This window comes from Meles meles, chromosome 2, assembly GCF_922984935.1.
Source record: "Meles meles chromosome 2, mMelMel3.1 paternal haplotype, whole genome shotgun sequence".
In the NCBI taxonomy this organism is placed as follows: domain Eukaryota; kingdom Metazoa; phylum Chordata; class Mammalia; order Carnivora; family Mustelidae; genus Meles; species Meles meles.
In genome coordinates this window covers 179,736,988-179,752,665 of record NC_060067.1, presented here as the reverse complement: position 1 = coordinate 179,752,665, position 15,678 = coordinate 179,736,988, and the positions used below count along the sequence as shown (strand labels likewise).

Below are 15,678 nucleotides of genomic sequence, written 5' to 3'. Positions count from 1 at the left end.
ATCCCTTAGTAGTAAAACGAGCTCGATCCTTTTGTAGTTCATAAGCATGATGATTGGGTCTTCACGCATTTGTGTGATATGTGCCACCCCTTAAACCTTGTTACGACCTAGGCACATTACCCATCTGACGTGAACTTATGGGATCCTTTAGATTTTCAAATTCTCTCGAAAGAAAGTTGGAGATATTAGTGCTTTTTTTGTGTTGGATTTGCAAGTTGTTGAAGCAACTTTTTCGGTTTATCAAGGAAGTACTAGCTCCCCGGCGTGTAAACGGTGTAGGTTTTGAACCGGCTCCCGGCTTCCTCAATTTAGATGGAAGTCAGATACCAGGGTAGGGAAAAAACCCCCACCCAGACGCGGGACCGCCGGGAAAAGAGGGGTGATCCTAGCGCTCCCAGCGCGCCCGCGGGAGAGAGCGTTGTGTTCTCCGCAGCTCCGCGCAGTACTGGGCCTGGGCGGCAGGTGGCGCCGGCAGGGAACCGGCGCGCGGAGGCGGTCCGCAGTTCCAAGCCGGGGGCAGTGGGGCACAACCACCTGTCAGGTTCTGTTAGGGGCGGAGAGCCACTGCCCAGTGCAACCCCTTGGCCTTGCCTGTGTCATGCTACGTCGGCGCTGCTTGTACCCCCGCGGCAGGTTCCCTGAGTGTAAAGCTGTGTTCAATTGACCCGCGCGGCGCCCACCTGGAGGGGTCAGAGGGGGACCCTCGGCAGACAATCCCGCAGCTCGCGGCCGCTGCTCAAATCCGCGCTGCGGGCGGGGCGGGCTGGGCCGCGGCCTCACACCGCGCAGGTCGCCTACAGGCCTTGGGATTCCTGCGCCCCCCCCCCCCCCCGCCCGGGGCCAGAGAAAGCTCTGCAGGATTTTTTCGATTTGGGGGGGGGGGGGAGTGGGGGGCTGGGAAGGGAGGTGTCGACTGTAGTTCTTCCTCCCCAGGGGGTGATCATGGTACTTGTGTCCCACCTGGGGGAGAGGGCGCCGCTTGCGAGTATCCTGTCTGCCCTGTCTTCCCGTGCCACCTTCCTCGTCCGCACGCTGCGTGCCCTTGGGGACGAGTTCAGTAACCTGTCTGTGCCGCAGTTTCTTCAGCGGTAAAATGCGAGGCGTGATAGTCCCTACTTCTCAGGATTGTTATTTAAGAATAAAGGAGTTAATTTAAGCATGTGTCCACAGCTTACAGCGATCTCGGGTGAGTGTTGAATTCAATGCCGGCGTTAATTGTTAAACCACAGGTGATGTATTAATTCACGTTTCCTCTTGAGGAAATTCTGTGGTTAGGACCCTACCTCTCTGCCTCTTTCATTTGGCCTTGCCTTCCCTGACCAATTGGTGGCACTCAAGATTTTCAAAATAATTTCAAACATTGATTTAAAAAAAAAAAAAAAGAAAAAAAGAAGAGCTCCTCCCATGGGGATTCTCTCCGTGTGAGAGCAAGATGCCAATCAACAGTGTCATTGTGTCCCGCCTGTGTGTGAGCCTGTCTGTCCTGTTCCACGCACCCTTTGTGCTCAGTGGATCCAAGAGCTCACTGCCTTGTGAGCAAAGCGCTTGTATTGCAGGGATCTCCCCCTCTTCTCTCTCAGTTTCCTGAGGCCAGAGACCATCTCTTTATCCCCAGTGCCTGGCACGATTTAGCCATGCAATAAATGTTTGTTGAACCCACAAGTCTATCCACAGAAGATGGGCTGAATAAACCACCGTCCATCCACACAATGCACTTCTGTGCAGCTTTACAAAAGAATGAAGCCCATCTCTGTGGAAGGTCACAGGACTCCAGGTTACATTAAGGGAAAAAAGGCCAGCCTGGGACCATATATACGTTGCCTTTCTTCTAACAAAGATGTGTGCATTGCTTACATTTTCAAGAAGAGGCAATGGAAGTGTAAACCACAAACTAATAAAAATGGTCACATATAAGGAAAAAACAGAATGAAGAGAATGGGAGTGGAAGCTAGGCTTATTTTCATATACTGTGCTTTATAGTTTGACTTTGGAATCATATAAATGGCTTACATGATTATTTTTTTAAGGTTTTATTTATTTATTTAACAGAGAGACAAAGCAAGAGCAGGAACACAAGCAGGGGGAGTGGGAGAGGGAGAAGCAGGCTCCCCATCGAGCAGGCAGCCTGAACCCTAAACCAGAATCCTGGGATCATGACCTGAGCCAAAAGCAGATGCTTAACGACTAAGCCACCCAGGTGTCCTGATTATTTTTTTTAAAAGAAAATAACAAAGCATTTTTCAAAAGAAAAAAAAAAAGCCATTAATCAAAGTGTATCAGGAGTTACTGACAAAACTACCTGGAAAAATAAGTAACTAACTTTAAAATTCATTACTTGGACTATATATCTTTTGTGTGACATAACCTCAGGATAAAAAACAAAACAAAACAAAACCCAGCAAAGTTGGGGCACCTGGGTGGCTCAGTCATTGAGTGTCTGCCCTTGGCTCAGGTCCCAATCCCAAAGTCCTGGGATTGAGCCCCCATATCGGGCTTCCTGCTCCTTGGGAAGCCTGCTTCTCCCTCTCCCACTCCCCCTGCTTGTGTTCCCTCTTTCACCATGTCTGTGTCTGTCAAATAAATAAATAAAATCTTAAAAAAAAAAGAATGGCATAAAATCAAATTGCACTGAATAATCGTATTTGTTAGTAATAATACTGGTATTGTTGTCTAGCTGTTATTGCATGCATTTGTATTTCACATCTATACGTGTAAGTAAAATAGAAAATAAGTCATTGAATTGATATTAGATGCCAAGGTCTTCAGTGAAAGATGAAGAGATACAAGTCTCAAATCAATGATATTAGGGATAAGTTATACAATGGAAAATGTGAACCAGCAATGGTAGTATGGGTCATGATCAATTTTTCTCTTTCTACAAAATACATCTGTGTTAGTTGTGTCCACTGAAAAGGTCAAGAAGTAATGGCAGTCCATTGGCTATGAGCAACCCTAGTGTCCCAACTCAACATCCAAATGCCATTGCCCACTAAGAGGAACAAAGACCCCTTTAGGAGATGACCCATCTCAAAACTGGGGCAGGGATTGTGTAAGATGAGCCTGTGGCATTTTGTTACGCCCCAGAATAAGGTAGCTATCAATTACTTCTGAGGTTATGTCAAAAGAGCCCAAGAGCCAAGATAAAGGGGCGCCCTGTGACTAAAGATGCAACAGTTTGGGCTGAAGAATGAATAACAACGGACTGATGGAAACATATCAAATGTATACAAACCCATGAATGCATAGTAATATTTTTTTAAATCCCTCATTGTTTACTCTTGTATCACCTAAGGAACTACTTGTTTGGAAAATCAGTAAAAAAGAGGGAAAAAAATCAAGCATTTATTCTGCTATCATTTCAGGATACCCAAATAGTGTGTAAGGAAGATAAATGCAACAGAACAGTTGGAATTACAGCATCACTCTTCACAGCTTGTTAAGAAACCCCGCGATAAGGCAGCGACAGCCATGCTATTAAAAGTAGTGGAGGGGCGCCTGGGTGGCTGAATGGGTTAAAGCCTCTGCTTTCAGCTCAGGTCATGATCCCAGAGTCCTGGGATTGAGCCCCACATCGGGCTCTCTGCTCAGCAGGGAGCCTGTTTCCCTTCTTCTCTCTCTGCCTGCCTCTCTGCCTACTTGTGATCTCTCTCTGTCAAATAAATAAATAAAATCTTTATAAAACAAAATATGGGTGGGGGGAGCATCTGGCTGGCTCGGTGAGTGGGTAGAGCATGGGACTCTTGATCTCAGGGTGGTGAATTCAAGCCCCATGTTGGGCGTAGAGATTACTTAAAAGTAAAAATAAAAAGAAGTATGTTGGTGGGAAACTTATAATGGTGCGATCAAGCTAAAAACCCTAAACCCACTGATTTATCTTAACATCGCTGAGCGAGACAGACAGATGCCACATGCCTCCTGTTGCAATACAAAAGGAAGTACACAGCGTCTATGAAATGTTCTTGCACAAACATTGAACCTGCATCTAATCGAACTTCTAGATCTAACTACCAAATGGCGAGAAAAATGGGGGACAAAGAAACAGATGAAACGAGACCACAATGGTTTGAGCAGCCGAATCAGGATGTGGGAAGTTCCAACAACCACCCAGTTCTTCAGTCAATGACGAGCATGAAAGAAATGGAGCAGAGGGAGAACGGATCAAGATGAAAAGTTCTTAAGGACATCTCAACCAAATGCTGTGTCAGATCTTGTTCTCCATACATTAGAAAAAGACATACTGAAGGCAACTGGGAGAAATTTGAACATAGACTTGTTATTAGGGTGTTCATATAATTTGTCATCTAAACAAGAAATGTTGAAAGTTAAAGGGTACAAAGGTGTAAATGGCATCTGTCCAGGCCAACCTGATTACCCTGGTGTCTCACAACTGTGTGGAATTATTGTTAATTTTTAGATTGACAACGTTATTATGTTTATTTTTATAAGTTCTATGTCAGAAAAGCAATTCTCTAAACTTTTAGTCTCAAGAACTCTTTACACTTTTAAAAATGACTGAGTCATACTCCCAACGATGTCATCAAGAACATTGAAAATAACAAATTTTGGAAAAGCTATGGAGAATTGGAACACGGATACATCGGTGGTTGGAATGTAACATGGTGCAGCTGCTGTGGAAAGCAGTTTGACAGTTTCTCCAAAAGTTAAGCATAGAGTAATATAGAGTTAGACTCAGCAATTCTGGTCCCAGGTGTAGAGCCAAGAGAACTGAAAACACGCATTCATACAAAAACTTGGACACAAATGTTCTTAGTAGCATTACTCCTAATAGCCAAAAATGCACACAACACCAAAGTCCATCAGCTGAAGAACGAATAAACCAAATGGGGGCGGCCTGGGTGACTCAGTGGGTTAAAGCCTCTGCCTTTGGCTCAGGTCATGACCCCAGAGTCCCTGGACTGAGCCCCGAATCAAGCCCTCAACAGGCTCCCTGCTCAGTGGGGAGTCGGTTTCTCCCTCTCCTTCCGCCCCTCCCCTCTGATCATGTTCTCTTTCTCTCATGTGCTCGCTATCTTTCTCAAAATAAATAAAGTCTTTTTAAAAAGTAAAAAATAAAATATTCATTTGATTCTTTTAAAACAGCAACAACATAAATACACATATTTAAATAAACATGTTTCCAAACTGTTTTATGAAAAATAAGTATATAGTCCAAGACAAAAACAAAACGAAAAAACAGAGTGGCATTGTCTTACATTTCTGTGAACAGATTTGCAAAAATTTGCAACTCTGTCATATCGGTTTAGTTAGAGACAGCTGGAGTCTCAGATCTGCTGCTGCTTTCGATCTGCTGCCGGAAAACTCCACTGCACATGCATGAGAGGATGAGAATGAAAAAGTCAAACAGTGTATGAGTATTACTAAAATGATAGTTTCCAGCGGACAGAACTCCTGAGAGAAAACCTTCAGGGGTCTCCAGATCACACTTTGAGAACTGCTGTCAGAATCACACACAAGTATGAGCAGTTGTCATGAGATGACGCCTGGCATTTACCTCAGAATATTCCCTGGGGGGGCGCCTGGGGGGCTTAGTGGGTTAAAGCCTCTGCCTTCAGCTCAGGTAATGATCACAGGGTCCTGGGATCGAGCCCCGCATCGGGCTCTCTGCTCAGCGAGGAGCCTGCTTCCTGCCTGCCTCTCTGCCTACTTGTGATCTCTCACTCTGTCAAATAAATAAATAAAATATTTTTTTTAAAAAAAGAATATTCCCTGGGCATGTAAAGACGCGAAGACAAATCCCATACAATGGCTTCAGGAGGCTCTCGTTGGCGGGGGCGTGCACTGAGAGTGGGTGTGGGGAAGCAATGCAAGGAAGGCCTTCAAGAAACAACCTAACCTATCCCGAGGGTCAGACTCGGTCAGAAGGCCCAGGGCCTTCCAGACATTTCTCCTCAAAGTCGCCTTCTGAGACTGGCACCATTCTCTCCATTCTGCAGATGAAGATACTGAAGCTCAGAAGTTGGGCAACTTGGCCAAGATGCCACAGTGGAAAGGGGTCGTGTGGGGACTTGAGGCGAAGTCCGTTTGACCCCCAAAGCCTGCGCTCTTCACGGCTCTGACCTTCCTTTCTAAACATCCACGTGCACAATCAAGGAGGGTCACTTTCGCTACACACCGCATGAAGGGTGCCCCCTCCACAGAGGCCCAGATGGTCACCTGGGGAAGCCTACAGGCTTTAGAAGAACTAATAATAATACCCCTGGATTGGTCATTACATTGCACTTGGCCCCTCATTCGATCCACACAATTTAAACGCAGGGACTAAACATTTTATCCACATTGGCTGTCCTCTCCTTAACTCTCCCTTCCCTTCCCTCCAGTCTTTGGAAAGCAATCTGGCAACCTGTCTTCAAAGAATAAATGAATTTATTGACAGCTGTGCTCCTGAAACTCTGTCAAACACAGATGACCCTAGCTCGCTGAGGCTATGGGTTCTTCAAGACCACAAGGATAAACAAGTGGTTTGGTTTGCTTTCATAGGGCAAAAACCTGAACACAGAGTGAAGGGCTCATCAGGGGCTCCTCCACCCTGGGGAATTCTCCTGCCATTTACTAAGTGAAGGGGAGCTAACTGGGGGTGGGGGGGTCCCCACAAGGTGTTGTGCAATGGTGAACATAGGATACAAGAGATGCTGTGACCCCATTTATAAGACAGTGCTTTAAAAAAAAAAAAAATGCATGCTTTAGGCGCCTGGATGGCTCAGTCGGTTAAGCGTCTGCCTTTGGCTCAGGTCATGATCCCGGGGTCCTGGGATGGAGACCAAATCAGGCTTCCTGCTCAGTGGGGAGCCTGTTCCCCCTCTCTCTGCCTGCTGCTCCCATTGCTTGTGCTATCTCTTTCTCAAATAAATTAAAATATTTTTTAAAAAATGCCTACCTTTCTAGGTAGATACATACCTAGGGGTGAGTCAGAGAATACCTAAGTAAGGAGAAAATGTGGGAGGATACCTCCCAGCTTCTCAGCACAGATGGCCTTGGGCGCTCAGGTGGGGAAAAGGAGGGAGAGAGGAAGCTGGGGAGCTTAGCAAAACAAAAACACGGAAAGAACAGACTGGCCACACCGTTTTACAAAGCACAGATGTGACCATGTGTACCCACGTAAAATTATGTATGAATGAGATTATGGACAGGGAGATTAAAATTTTAACTATTTCCTTTAAGGAGAAATGGAAGAATGCAATAAATTTCAGAGTTTGGTGGCTCAACCTTTCGCCCGTATCTCTCAGGTTTTCTGAGACCATACAACTGACGATGTGAGGTGAAGGCTCCCTCCTCAGGGGAAACAAAAATAAGGGGAAGTCGTGGCGCCTGGGTGGCTCAGTGGGTTAAGCCTCTGCCTTTGGCTCAGGTCATGATCCCAGGGTCCTGGAATCGAGCCGGGCATGGGGCTTTCTGCTCAGCAGGGAGCCTGCTTCCCGCCCCCCTCTGCCTGCCTCTCTGCCTACTTGATCTCTCTCTCTGCCAAATAAAAAAAATTTTTTTTTTAAATGAGGGAAAGTAAAAAACAAGTGTTTGCTCCCTTCCCTTCTCTGAAGAGTAAAAACTGACGTGTTTAGAGCAAGACAGTATTTGCAGCTCTGTCTTTCAGGGTTCACGTGGTCTCGGCATGGTTAATAATAGAATTGAGAACACACTGGAAGGTAATTACTGCTTTGCAGCAAAGCCACTTTTCTGATTACGGGCCAACTGGAAAAATGAGAGTCCAATATTTACAACCCCTGAATGCCTACGGAGAATGAGGTGACCACTATATCCTTTTGCCTGTGAGGCTACAAAAGATTTAACATAACGAAGGCTGGTTTGGGTGAAAAGAGTATACTAATTATTTGGAAGGCTCTCATGTTTGTAGGATTTGTAGGGTAAGCTCCAAATGGCTTTTAATGAACCAGAATTCTTTGAAACAGCGTAGTAAAGAGAGCTATAAACAAAAGAATCCTGTAAACATAGAATACCCACCAGAATAATGAAAGTCAGAGCCACACTGAAAATTTGACTCAAGGAGTCAGGTCTCATTGTGCTGTAAATCCACATCTCCCTCCTAAACGTCTAGGTTCACTTCGCTTCTTTTTCAGATCTGTGCCGTCAGCTTCATATTTCTACACATGTTTTTTATTAGGATGGCGTATGATCTAAGTTCCTCTTACCCAGAGGCTGTTCGTTCCACAGGGACTGGGCTCCTGCTGACTGTGTCTCTTTGAGGACCTCATTCCAATGGCATTCCCTTCCTGTGCCCTAATCATTCCCACTGGTGCCCCAAAGGGCTCACTCCATTCCGCTGTTCCAGTGTTCTCCCTGACGCCATGCCCCTCTGCTCAGCAAAATGTCTGAAGACAGAAACCCAAATAACAAACCCACCCGTGTTGCCTCACTCTCCCCACCTGCATCGCTTAGAAATTTATTATGGGATGCTTGCTCCTCTGGCTCTCTCCGGAGTTTTGAAAACGATGTAACAGCTCTCCTCTGTTTTTGAAAATGCCATTGAAGAAACAAGACCACGTGTCTTTGTAAAAAGGACCAAAGCTCTGGATTTGGCAGATTGCTGCTGCTTGCGGTCATCAACTTTTCCCCTCTGTATATAGAGATTGTATAAAGAGAGATTGTCAGACCGAGAGGCAGGGTGAAGTGTGGGATCAGCCTGGGGGCAGGGCTGTGTGCTTCCGATTCTGTCACTGAAGGCACCTGGTGATTTTCCCACTTTCACTGGGGAGAGTGCCATCTGCATTAAAGTTCCCTCCCCATCAATCTTTCCTCTGATATTTCAATACAGTTTGTACAGGAATACAGAAAAGGCTTGATTCTTCCCCTTGCCAAGTTTCAGAATGAGTTCAGTGCCCTAGGATCCTTCAGTGGAAACCTGATATTTTGCTGTTGTTAGTTTCATAGGATCTCACGGAATTTTATAGATTTGATGAGTTTCATTCCATTGTCATTATTCTTTTCACACTCAAATTGTTCTATCTCTTGCTGAAGGGAAGCTTTTTTTTTTTAAGATTTATTTTAGGGGCGCTTGAGTGGCTCAGTGGGTTAAGCCACTCAGGTCATGATCTCGATGTCCTGGGATCGAGCCCCGCATTGGGCTCTCTGCTCAGCAGGGAGCCTGCTTCCCACCCACTCTCTACCTGCCTCTCTGCCTACTTGTGATCTGTCAAATAAATAAATCTTTTAAAAAGATTTATTTATTTTAGAAAGAATAAGAGAGAGCGAGCATAGGTGTGCGTACTTGCGTGAGTGAGGGAAGAAGGGGCAGAGGGAGAGGAAGAGAAGCAAACTCCCTGCGAAGCAGCAGGGAGCCCAACATGGGCTCCTCCCCAGTCTCCAGCTCATGACCCTGAGATCAGGACCTGAGCAGAAATCAAGAGTCAGACACTCAATCAACTGAGCTGCCCAGTTGCCTCTGGCCAAAGGGAATCTTTAATTTTTTTTAATACAGTCTAATTTTTATTTTTTTAAAAGATTTTATTTATTTATTTGTCAGAGTGAGCACAGGCAGACAGAGTGGCAGGCAGAGACAGAGGGAGAAGCAGGCTCCCTGCTGAGCAAGGAGCCTGATGTGGGACTCCATCCCAGGATGCTGGGATCATGACCTGAGTCCAAGGCAGCTGCTTAACCAACTGATCCACCCAGGCATCCCTAATTTTTATTTTTTTAAAAAAGACTTTATTTATTTATTTGACAGACAGAGATCACAAGCAGGCAGAGAGAGAGAGGAGGAAACAGGCTCCCTGCCGAGCACAGAGCCACATGTGGGGCTTGATCCCAGAACGCTGGGATCATGATCTGAGCTAAAGGCAGAGGCTTTAACCCACTGAGCCACCCAGGCATCCCTTAAATACAGTCTAATTTTTAGAGCAGTTTTAGGTTCAGGGCAAAATTGAGCAAAAGATACAGATTTCCTATATAGCCGTTGCCCCTCCTCCCCTTTCTCCCCCTCACACACATTCGAGGCCAGTGGGAATCTTTTCATTTTGGCTCCTGTATCTTTCTGACATGACCAGTAGTCTTGAATTTCTTCCCTGCTTTCTAGAATGGCAAGACTGAATCAACCATCAGGAGCCCTGTCTCCTTCTAAGGGGAAATGCTATTTAAAGGCTATAATCCAAACCATGGGATGCCACTCCTCCTGAGGTTTTTTTTTTTCCCCCTTATTTTAGGTTTCCAGGCTCAGCAGACACATCTAGGAAAAATGTATTCTTTAGAAAATAAAAATAAATCATGGGTTCATGTTGATATTTCCAATTGAAATTAAGACATCAGGCTTCTACTTTTAAAGTATTAGACATCTCTTTCACTGAAAATCTTTTCCTACAATATTAACAATTACTTCTTTGCTTTATCCTCAACCTACACAAAGTTATTTAAAGAGAAATATTATCACTAAAGATTACTGAACACGATTGAAAATTTCTTTGCTGTTCTTTCCTGCCTTTAGGATATACTAGTACATAATTACAATCAAATACTGTGTGTCAAGCCACCTGAAATTTTTTTTCTTTAAAAAATTTTTTTTTGAAGATTTTGCTTATTTACTTGACAGAAAGAGAGACAGCAAGAGAGGGAACACAAGCAGGGGGGTGCGAGAGGGAGAAGCAGGCTCCCCGCTGAGCAGACTTTTCACATAGTCCCCTTACTTGGGGGTCTAAGTCCCTACTGCTTCACAAACAAAAATGGCTTATATTTGAACAGGACTTTGAGTCTGTTTTATGCATGCTTTTATGTACTCTTTTTATTTTTTAAATTTAAATTCAATTAATTAACATGGAATGTACTCTCGGTTTCTGAGATACACTTCTTGACCACACTCTGGAGGCAGTTACCATTAACTCTATTTTACAGAGGAGAAAGGTGAGGCCTCACCAGGCCAAGTCTCCCCAGATAATTGGAGACAGAGCTGCGTTTAAAACCCATTTTTGGGGGTACCTGGGTGCCTCAGTGGGTTAAAGCCTCTGCCTTCAGCTCAGTTCATGATACCAGGATCCTGGGATCAAGCCCCACATCTGGCTCTCTGCTCAGTGGGGAGCCTGCTTCCTCCTCTCTCTCTCTGCCTGTCTCTCTGTCTACTTGTGATCTCTGTCAAATAAATAAATAAAATCTTTTAAAAAAACACACACCCGGGGTGCCTGGGTGGCTCAGTGGGTTAAGCCTGTGCCTTCGGCTCAGGTCATGATCTCAAGGTCCTGGGATGGAGCCCCACAGGCTCTCTGCTCAGCGGGGAGCCTGCTTTCTCCTCTTTCTGCCTACGTGTGATCTCTCTCTCCATCAAATAAATAAATAAAATCTTAAAAAAAAAAACCACACCCATTTTTTGTTTACTCCACTGCATAAATTAGCCTCATAATGAGGAGCAGCAAGGAAGGTACCCCTGATCTCCTAAAAAGCCACAGTTCAACTGTAGACCTTTTGTTTCTCAAATACTGAGCCCTCCCCCCACTGTAAAACTAATAATTATCAACAAAAAACATTCACTCAAAACTTCTCTCTGTACACTGGTACTCGCCTTCTTGCATTTCTCTGTAAACCCAACTTAAGGAAATTCCGTCGTATTCTAGAGCGATGTCTCACTTTAACAAAAACTGATTTTATATGAAGATTTTAGTGTTTCAAAGTTCAGCAATTAACAAATGAAAAAAGTCCTCAGCCCTCATTCTCAAGACTTTTTTAGTCCTAAAAAGACTCAAACATAGAATTCCCTTAAATGATGAAACCCACCTGACAAAGTTAAGGCAATTATTCATTTCAATGTGCGCCATTACCAGAACATACAGAGATGCCTGTAAGTGCATTGCCTGCTTCTCAGTCTGAACGGATAAATCTCTAATCTTCAGACTTGTAATGAATTTGCTAGATTACTGTCTTTACTCTATATTCAGCATTTAATAAAGGAGTAGTCTGCTGCCTTGCAGAGTAATTAACTTGAGGCCATTACATTCTAACCACAAAGAAATGCAGATTTCCCCCTCTTCCGCATTCTCCTTTTCAAAAAAGGTTGCTTAAAGTGGTATTTAAAAGATAATTCTAGCTTGCTAAATTTAGGGTGTGGAAAAAGTCCAAAATGAGAATATTCCATGGGTAATTGAGCAAGAAATGTTAATATGTGCAGGAAGAGGAGAATGTCCGATCCTCCCGGTGCATTTCTCCCCTCCCCTCTTCTTTTTCCCTTGCCACCAGCATTAAATTGAGCAAGGTTAAAAGTTACCAGAGGCAGTGAAAAACGCTTTACTCATCTCATTTTAAATATAAAATGATTTCATATCTGAGTAATTTCTAAAACCACCCTGATGTCAGAACTTCCCTTCAGAATTTATCAGCAAGTTATCAGAAAGAGCCCATCTTCATATTCAAGACAGATTTCTGGTCATTCTCAGTTCACTTGCAAACAGAGAAGCGGACTGCAAACTTTATTACAGGAAGTGTCCCGGTGTCTGAAGTCTGCTTTCAAATGCATTAAAAAATACATTGATTATGGATAAATGGATAGATATGGAATAAAACAAATACAACAAAATATTCATTGTGCAATGCAAGTGGTTCTCCCTATACTTGAACCTGAAAAGGAAAATGGTGGTGGGTCCCAAGGTGAATGTGGACGGTCACCTTAGCTCCCAGGTAGCAGCCAAAAAGGATGTTGGTGGAGGAAGCTCTGTGGGCTCCTGGATAAGCAGGACCCTCGATACCCCCAGCAAGCTTCCCACACTGCAGACTGGGCACCAGGGATGACAGATGTGGGGTCTCTGGAGCCCAGAGAACAGAAAGATCAGTTGTTTCATAGCATGTACAGAGGATGGGGTAGGGGAGGGGAATCTGCATTAAGATTCTAAGGCTCATGAATAATTTGGGGAGGAAGGCAAATGATGTATACAGGAAGAGGAAGAGAAAGTTGGTGGCTCAAAGTCAAAGGCAACTGGAAGGTAAGAAAACTATTTCTGGAGTGACTGGGCTTGTGATGGAGGTTTATGCTTACAAGGCAATGTTGGAGCCCACCACTAAATTGTTTGCCCTTCCTCTTTGTTCATCCATATTTGAAACACTCCAGTTCCCTCCTCATAGAATTTTTGTAGCATCTGTTTTTCTGCAGACATAAAGGTCTGAGTAAAATGATTCAGCAGAGATTTGGTTAATTCCGAAGAAGGCAGAGAGGATGACTCCCTGGCCGGGTACAGTGACGCTACTGCATTTTGGATTTGTTTGGATTTCTCTGGACTTATGCCCAACTGGACGTCCACTGTTCTTCCAAATCAGCTTCTCTCCACCGAAGCAAGCCTGGGTTTTCCTTTTATTAGGTGTGGATGTGTTGGCCTTGTTCACGTTGCATCGTGCCTTTAAAGTCATAGTGGATTGTCTTCCTGTCTTGGAGGGTATCGGCCACCTTCTTGAGACTAAATGAGCGTGTATAAATATTAAACACTTAGAAACCCAGAGCTGGCCACCGGGGGAACTCACACCATCATCTGGGTCAAAACCCTTAGTAACTGATGTATCTTTTGAACCATTCATGACAATCATGGCCCATTGGGAGTGTTCGGCAGTAATGTCATGAGTAGGCTGTGATGAGGAAAAAAGGAAGGAGACAAAAGGAAAGAGGGAGAGAAGACAGATGAGAAAAATGTGCTGAGATATAGCAGTGGTGGAGAGAGACAAAGACTGTGAAGTGCACCGGGAGAGCCACCAAAAATGGCTACTTGTTCTCCTGGTGCTGGATGTTTCCCCTTCTACAGAGCACATGCCCTGGCTTGTTGCTGAGACTGTCATTTGGGACAGAAGCGGAAGCCATGTCAAAGCACAAAGGTGATATTGATCATATCCCTCCATACATAGTATGTCAGTTTATTTTTTTTAAGACTTTTTATTTTTTTAAAGATTTTATTTATTTGACAGGGAGAGAGCACAAGCAGGGGGAGCCGCCAGGGAGAGGGAGAAGCAGACTCCCTGCTGAGCAGGGAGCCTTGATGCCGAGATCATGACCTAAGCCAAAGGCGGATGCTTAACCATCTGAGCCACCCAGGTGCCCCAGTATGCCAGTTTATTAAAGGAAGAGTTATACAGGCATGATTTCTTAAAAAGTAGGACCAGTAGGAATCCAGTGCTGTGGATGGCTTGAGGTCCGAGCCATGGTAGGCAACTTGATTTTCTTCCCATGAATGGCATTGGTCATTCATCAGCCCCCATGACTGGTCATCATTTGACCTTCTTGTCTCCAACTGGATCCCATCTGTTGCTCTCAATCTGTGCATATGACTTTGGCAGATTTCACCCGTAGTGAATGAGTGATACACGGTTAAGGGCGTTCATTTTATTCTGACACTCGGAGAGGCAGAAGAGGGTGGCAGAATGGAAGATACCGGCTGTCAGGGGTGGGTGAGCATCGCCTAACTGGGGAGGCAGAAAAGGCTCTAGTGAGAGTGGGAAAAGGCCCAGTGGGCAATGAGTGACTTTGCGTTGGAAATGGTAGACCTGATGGGAGTGAAGGGGAACAGGAATGTGCCATTCTTTGGGGCACCCGTTGTCCCAATCTATTTAAGTCCCTGACTTTCAAATTTTGCTCTGAGTTTCTCATTACAATTTTTCATTGTAAATGGTGGATCCACAGAAGATTCTTTTAAAGAAATTATCTGGGGTGCCTGGGTGGCTCAGTTGGTTGAGCAATGGACTTTGGCTCAGGTCCTGATCCCAGCATTCTGGGATGGAGCCCCACATCAGGTTCCCTGCTCAGTGGGGAGTCTGCACCTCCCTTTCCCTCTTTCTCCCCCCTGCTTTTGCATGCGTTCTCTCTTGCTCACTCTCTGTCAAAGAAATAAATCTTCAAAAATAAAATAAAAGAAGCCATCTATTGTGGAGTTTAAAAAAAAATCCGGGGCACCTGGGTGGCTCAGTGGGTTAAGCCTCTGCCTTCGGCTCAGGTCATGATCTCAAGGTCCTGGGATCGAGCCCCGCATTGGGTTCTCTGCTCAGTGGGGAGCCTGCCCGCCCCCGCAACTGCCTGCTTTCTCTGCATACTTGTGATCTCTGTCAAATAAACAAATAAAATCTTAAAAAAAAAATCCATGGTTCTAGCTATGGTAAGCACACAAATCACTTGACAATAACCTGGGGCTTTTTCTTCCATGATGGCGTCAGCCCAGGAGCTAACTAACAAGCACCTTCTGCTTTGAGTATCTTCATGGAGGGCAGTCTGCCTCCACAGAGGGGTAAATACAGGAAGGAAAGCAAAATGTACTTTGTAAAAGAACTTGGTGGGTAAGTGGTCATTATCTTCAGATTGTTTGCTGCTTGCTTACCACGGATCACTGGAATTAGGATCCTGGTATATATGATTATCTCTCAGTTTCCTTTAGTTTTTGTTTGTTTGGGTTTTTTTTTTTTTTTTTTTTTTTTTTTTTTTTTTTTTTTGTATTTTGTTTATCTGAGAGAGAGACAGAGAAAGTGAGAGAGAGAGCACAAGCAGGGAGGAGAGGGAGAAGCAGGCTCCCTGCTAAGCAGACAGCCCGATGCAGGGCTCTAACCCCAGACCCCGGGATCATGACCTGAGCCAAAGGTAGATGCTTAACTGACTGAGCCACCCAGGCGCCCCCGATTTTTTTTTTTTTTTATTTGACAGAGAAAGATCACAAGTAGGCAGAGAGAGAGAGAGAGAGAAGCAGGCTCCCCACTGAGCTAAGAGCCCGA

At 44.7% G+C, this 15,678-nt stretch overlaps 1 non-coding gene across 1 annotated transcript; it reads left to right on the top strand.

Annotated features, from left to right (window-relative positions):
• Positions 1–25: 25 nt before the first annotated feature.
• Positions 26–130, top strand: LOC123937846. The gene has a single exon (XR_006817627.1). It is a non-coding gene; the product is annotated as a small nucleolar RNA U13 (small nucleolar RNA).
• Positions 131–15,678: the final 15,548 nt, after the last annotated feature.